The sequence below is a fragment of the Rhinolophus sinicus genome, linkage group LG10 (genome assembly GCF_036562045.2).
Source record: "Rhinolophus sinicus isolate RSC01 linkage group LG10, ASM3656204v1, whole genome shotgun sequence".
NCBI lineage: Eukaryota > Metazoa > Chordata > Mammalia > Chiroptera > Rhinolophidae > Rhinolophus > Rhinolophus sinicus.
Genome location: NC_133759.1, coordinates 40,143,296 through 40,150,266, shown reverse-complemented (window position 1 = coordinate 40,150,266; position 6,971 = coordinate 40,143,296). Strand labels below are relative to the sequence as shown.

Here is a 6,971-nt window from a genome sequence, read left to right as displayed (position 1 = left end):
AAATGGGAATAAAACAGTATTTAGGGCAGACGGGTGGCTCAGTTGGTTACAGCGCGAGCTCTGGGCAACAGGACTGCCAGTCCGATTCCCACATGGGCCAGCGAGCGGAGCCCTCCACAACTAGAGTGAAGTCAATGAGCTGCCACTCAGCTCCTGGGTGGCCAGATGGCTCAGTTGGTTGGAGAGAGTCCTCTCAACCACAAGGTTGCCGGTTGGACTCCTGGACTCCCACAAGGGATGGTGGGCTGCCCCCCCTGCAACTAACAATGGCAACTGGACCTGGAACTGAGCTGCACCCTCCACAACTAAGACTGAAAGGACAACAACTTGAAGCTGAACGGCACCCTCCACAACTAAGACTGAAAGTATAACAACCTGACTTGGAAAAGTCCTAGAAGTACACACTGTTCCCTGATAAAGTCCTGTTCCCCTTCCCCAATAAAAACTCTTTAAAAAAAACAAACCCCAAACAGTATTTACTTCATGGGGTTTAATGAGTTAAATGAGTTAGTCTTGATAAAAATATTAATGATTGTGGTAGACTGACGACCCCCTCCAAAGATGCCCATCTTCTAAGCCCCAGAATTTGTGACTATTTTACCTTCTATGGCAAAATGGAATTTGCAGGTATGATTAAATTACAGATTTTGAGACGAGGAGATTATCTGGGTGGGCCCAATGTAATCACAAGCGTCCTTATAAGGGAGTGGCAGAAGGGTCAGAATCAGTGAGAGAGATCAGAAGATGCCACACTGTGGGCTTTGAAGCACGATGATAGCATCACATGCCAAGGAATATAAACAGCCTCTAGAAACTGAAAAAGACAAAGAAATCAATCCTCCTATTGAGCCTCCAGAGGAACACAGCACTGCTAAAACCTAAATTTTAGCCTCGTAAGTCTCGTTTCAGACTTTCTACCTCCAGAACTGTAAGAGAATAAGTTTGTGTTGTTTTAAACTGCAAAGTTGGTTGTACTGTATTACAGCAATAGGAGATGGATACAAATGATAATGATTGTAGCAGTAGCATTACTACATGTCAGGCATGGGTGTAACTCTTCATGGATGATTCTTTTAACCTTTGCTATGATCTCAGAGGTGGGAGCTATGTTCTCTGTTTTACAGTGGAGAAAAACGAGGCCCCAAAGGGCATTTGCAGCAAGCAAGTGATGGAACCTAGAGTCAAAGAATAACTCAGACATTCAGTTAATTATTTACACGCTATTTACTTGTAAAGAGAGGAACGCTTATAGCTTGACTTCATCTAAAAAAGTCTAGAAGAGGAATTATATAAAAGAAAGAAGAGCCTTAAACAGATGAGAAACCATGAACTTTGGTTTACTTGCCTATCAGGACTCTGGTAGTAAGGCCAGACACAGCTAGAAAGTCATTTTAGTTGTCCATGGATGCCCCAGAAGACTTCCAGAGCTTAGCTTTCTCCGTAGAACGCCTGTCAGCGTGCTTGTTGTCATCTCCATTTTTGTTAGGCAGGTTTGTACCGTCACCCTTATCAGAAGGTTTCAATGGAGTGATATCCAGCTGATTTTAATCCCCTTCAGGGCCATTTAAACTACTAAGAAAAAGCCAATGAGTCTCCTTTATCCCACCCCCCTCCGCAGCACTCGAACACATCAAGGTCTGGAGAAGTACAAAAAGCTTCATCTTGGATTGACCAGAATGCCCTTCTGGCGCACCAACGATATTTCATAGATCTTGTTTCCTCAAAATCTCTTCCTTTGATGCTTTCCAAATCTCTGGGTCTATGTGGAATTGCTGGCCTCTACCAAGTATGCAAATTGAGGCCACCGCTCTTATGTTCTTGGCCAGAGCACGCTGTCTTCCTATGGTGTCATCTTCTAAATCAAATCTCAGGCCAGTGTATCACAAAAGGACCTGGATATGTTAGGGAAGAAAGAGGAAGGCAGGGATACCCTAGTCTGGTGAAAGCATAGGATTTCCTCTAAGAAGACTGGGACCCATCCCAGCTGTGTCCCTCGAGTTCCCTTGAGACCATGACATCGCTCCACTGAGCTTCAGTTGTCATACTCAGTTGGGTACACAGGATGTTTGAGATAAAGAGAGTGGAAATGGTTTCCAAGCTGAAAAGTGCTGTGCATGCATCCCTTGAGGGATACAGAAGTTTTGCTTAGTGCCAGTTTTCTCGCAGCAGAAGGCATGCACTTGGTGACAGTCTGTGGTATGACGCTGCATATTTTCAGTGTTTTGAGCTCCAGTGTGTCCCCACCTCTGCTGAGTCCCAAGGTAGTGGGACTGGTGGGAAATCCATTATCTTCTTCCTTCTTATCTCTTATTGAGTTTTAATTGTCTGTCAAATCTCCTAGGTGATTTAAATAAAAAGGGAGAGAGGAGACCTCCTGAAACACACAGCAATTATTTCCCTGTGAGCATGGCTACCAAACCATAATAACCTAACCTGGTTTTCAAAGGGGGCCCTGCAGTCATTTTCCAGCATGAAGACTCATAGCAACATGATTGCAGGCTGTAGCCTGTGCTGCTATTGTAATGCTTTAATCGGTGGTTAAGTCAAGAGGTTTAATTTAGTCCAGGCCCCCTTTTGCCACATGAACAATTTTTCTACATATCCTGTTTCCTCACACTAAAAATGTGTCTCTTCCCCCATGCATCCAGCCTGCAGCACCTCAACCTTTGTTCTGTCTGCAGCACACTGTCTCTGATAATAAATTACTCAGCAGTGGGTGAATTAGCCCAAATCCAATGTGTGAAAGAAGATTAGGTTGGACCTAAGTAAGGAAATTAGGTTCTAAGCACAGGCACCGGCTGAGGCATAAAGATACCGAGACTTGCCCTGGATGACAAAGAAGCTAAACTTTATTAGCATCAGGCACAAAATCTGTTATTGGCATAAACCCAATGAATCCCCACAGCCACTTCAGGGGTAGGTGCTATTATTAGCCTTATTTTGTAGATGAAACAGAAAGAGAGAAGTGACTTGTCCAAGGTCACACAGCTAGTCTTGGTCCCAGGATTTGAACCCAGGCAGCCTAACTCCAGGACCTCACATTGTCCGTCCTTGGTGGATCTGAGACTATATGAGCTTTGCATTCATTCACTTATTCATTCATCCATTCAATTTAACTGGAGGAGGAGAAACTTTTTATAGGAGCTGGCCCCAGAATATTTCTGCAGGAGGGACCTGTCATTAGGTCATTGAAGGCAAAAGGAACTGACTAGGTAAATGCCGGGAGGCCTGATGGTGAAGGTTCATTTGGTGGCTTGGAGCTTATTTACAGCTGAGCTTGCAAATCTGGATTACCAGGATGGTGAGTAGGGCTTTTCCTGTAGTCTGGAAAATTGGCACTTGAGGTCACAGTTGACCACGAGAAGTGCTAAGAATTCTACAGCCTCGAGAAGACTGCCAACAACTGGGTCCTGCGTGCTGCCCCCAACCTCAACCCAGTGGCTTACTAAGAACAGGAGAAAATGCCTTACCATGTTCATCGCCCCCCCCCCCCCCCCCCGCCAGCCCCACTGCACATCCAGAGATAGATGGGAGAGGGCAGAGGAAGCCTGAAGCTCAGTGAGGGCCTCCAAGGAAGGGCACAGAGCAAGTCAGGGACCTGGCAATGCCGGTGGGGGATACCCCTCAGAGGGTCTTGAAGGCCATGAACTGGGGAAAGGCAGAGAAACAACAGAAGCTGGAGAAGCCAAAGGCATTCTCCCTTAACCCTGATCCTTCCTTTTGTCCCTGTGTTAGTTTCCTAGAGCCAAAATGGGTAGCTTAAAACAATAGAAATTGATGTCTTGCCGTTCTGGAGGCTAGAAGTCCAAGGTCAAGGTGTCAGCAGGACTGTGCTCCCTCTGCAGTCTGCACAAGAATCCTTCTTTTCCTCTTCATAGTTTTTGGTGGTGTGCCGACAATCTTTGATGTCACTCCAATCTTTGCCTTCGCTTGGCGTTCTCCCTGTGTCTCTGTCTTCATATGGCTGTCTTTTCATAAGGACACTAGTCATAGTGGATTAGGGGCCCACCCTACTCTAGTGTGACTTCATCTAACTAATTATATCTGCAATGACCCTATTTCCAAATAAGGTCCCATTTTGAGATACTGGGATGAAGACTTAGCATAGGGGGACACATTTCAACCGAGAACAGGCACCAATACCCATCTTGCAAAGGAGCCTTTCTGCATAACCTACTTTTGGAAGCCAGTCACCTGGATCAGCCTGCCCTGAAGTGGTGCATTATGCATTTTAATTCATCTGATGTTCATAATAACCTAACCTGGTAGGGATTGTTCCATCTCCATTTGACAGTTGAGGAAACTGAGTCTCGGGGAGGTTGGGTGCCCCCGCTGAGGCCGTAGGGGAACTCCCGACCCCACATTCCTGCCTCTCCTAGGAGATGGGGCTCCTGCACCTGTCTCTCCCATAGTTCACCACCTTCTGAGCATCCTACCTGCCCATCCTCACCTTTTACACATCCAGAGATGGAAATAATCCAAGTTCCTTTGTGGCCCCCATCTGATAGGAGGTTGTACTTGAAAAGAAAGAGGCCCCAAATCATTCCTTTTTGCAGACACTCATGAGTCCCAGGGCCTGGGGCCTGAGCTATCGATTACAAATGCCCTGGTGCCACTTTCATTTCCTGTATGGTCGAGATGGACACAGATAGAGACAAAGTGCAGGAAAGGCGCTCACCATGGAGGGCCTGTAAATCCCAGAAGGACCATAATGATAGCTGAGTCACTCCAGGATCCTCCGAGGGGAAGGGAGGCTACAGGGAAGACATCAGCCTGGGGACCTTGATTTTGGCAGCTGGCAGCTAGGGTCATGGTCGTAAAGAAAGGAGGCAGAATAGGATCGTCAAGAGAGGGAAAAGCAGAAGCTGCCTGTGTAAACAAGGCTTTGTTCATGAGCACACCTTCTCCATCCTTCCATGCCAAGGTGCCTCCCCCTGGCACCCCAACTCTGTCTTCTTCCTTCCCAAGTGTTCACCCTCAAAACGACAGCACACAGGCAATCGACCGTCCTCATGTTCTTGTTCATGCGTTGGATGTTCAACGCACACCTTATAAGCGCCAGTTCTGCACTGGGAGCCGTGCCAAGCACTCTGCCTGTGCTATTCTGTTTCATCCTCCTAGCAGCTGGGAGATGAGACTCTTACATCCATTTCACAGGTGAAGAGATGGAGGCTTGGAGAGTGAAGATGACTCACAGCTGACGGTGGAACCAGAATTCCATCCGGGGGTGTCTGACTTCAAAGACTCTGCTCTTTCCACACATTATTTGCTTACTCATTCGTTTAGCAAATTGATTTTTGACCCTCGCACATGTGTCAGCTGTTGTGCTGGTGCTGGAGATACACAAATAAACAAGATGGACACGGTGCCTGTCCTCACGTCCTCATGTGCCGGGGGGAAGACAGACCCCTCCCCTCCAAGGTAACTGGCACGTTACCTCATTGTAAATTGTGATTGTGGCTGTGAAAGGACAGTGGCAATAGTGGCAATACCAGAATCATGAGGTGGTGGGAGGGGGATCTAACAGACTGTATGATCAAGGAAGGTGTCTCTGAGCAGGTGACATTTAAACTGTACCTGAATAATTGGCATAGCAGGGGGAGATGCATCTAAGGAAGAGGAAATAACAAATACAAAGGTCCTGAGGTCGGAATGACCACAAAGAAGGCAAGGGTGATTGCAATAAAGTGAGTGAGGGGGAGAAGAAAGGATCTGAGGGAGAAGAGGTAGGCGGGATCCAGGTCCTGCTGGGCCTTGTAGATCCAGGTGAGGGTCCGGAATGTCTGCTCGGTGTGATGGAAGCCATTGGAGGGTTGTAAGCAAGGCAGCAACAAGTCTCTTCTCTCAAGATGCTCATGTTTTAGAGCAGGGTTTCCTAACCTTGGTGCTGTTGACATTTTAGGCCAAGTAATTCTTTGTGATGGGGGCTGTGCTGGGCATTATAGGATGTTTAGGGGCTTCCCCGGCCTCAACCGACTAGATGCCAATGGCATCTCCCCACCCTACCCTACCCCCAAGTCATGACAACCAAAATGTCTCCAGACATTAGCAGATGCTCCCCTTTGAGAACCACTGACTGAACATATCAAAGGTTCATTGATTACTGTCACAGAGTCCAATGCACCTGGGCCCAGCTGGTGATCTCTGGGTGCCTCACTTCCACACATGACAGAGGACCTGGGGCTTAGTCCATCAGGCAGTGCCACCATCTCAGAACCCTTGGCTTCTGAAACACCTGGTAAGTAGGGAAGAGAGAGAGCGTGGAAGATCCCACAGGACACCTATGGCCTGGTCTTGATATATATACGCCATTCCCACCCACAGTCCATTAGCCAGAACTCAATCCCATGGCCTCAGCCTAACTTTAGGGGGACCAGAAATGGGCTCTCCTCGAGCATCCAGGAGACAGAAATGGCTTTGGTGGCATAAAGCATGGCCTCAGCACAATGAGCTAAGCTCATTGACTCTATTACATGGTTCCCTGAATGCTCACGACACCCAAGCCGGTGTGTTAATTCCTTTTCCCCAACACTCACCTGTAACATGGTCCAGTGGTCAAAGCAGGGACACGGGGTCCAGGTGAACAGTGCAGGGTTCCCTGGATCACAGCATGAGGCTGACACCTGTAGTAATCCCACCCTCCTTTACTAGCAAGAACCCCGATTTTTGTTTGCATATGCTTGGTCTAGGTGAGGTTCCCTGCCCAGGGTCAGCTGATGACCAGGTCTGAGCCAATGAGTGTGGTGCATTCCTTGGGCCACCATGCCTGGTGCATGTGGTCTCCTCAGCCTGGCTGGTCAGAGTCATTCTTGAGATTTTGTTTCGGATGCCGGGACAGAGACTTACCTTTTCTCAGGTGGTTGTGAACCAATGCTACAGGCAGCCATCTTGTGGCTATGAGGGAAAGCCTGTCTGAGAATGGAGCCAACTTGGAGAAAGTGGAGGAAAAAGACAGACAGAAAAGATCAGGC

At 47.7% G+C, this 6,971-nt stretch overlaps 1 long non-coding RNA gene across 1 annotated transcript in view; it reads right to left on the bottom strand.

Moving 5' to 3' along the window:
- Window positions 1-1,265: 1,265 nt before the first annotated feature.
- LOC141567219 (uncharacterized) overlaps window positions 1,266-6,971 on the bottom strand; it is a 28,478-nt gene continuing 22,772 nt past the window's right edge. The window contains exon 5 of the long non-coding RNA XR_012489687.1: window positions 1,266-6,235. This is a non-coding gene — a long non-coding RNA (uncharacterized LOC141567219). The remainder of the gene's footprint in view (window positions 6,236-6,971) is intronic.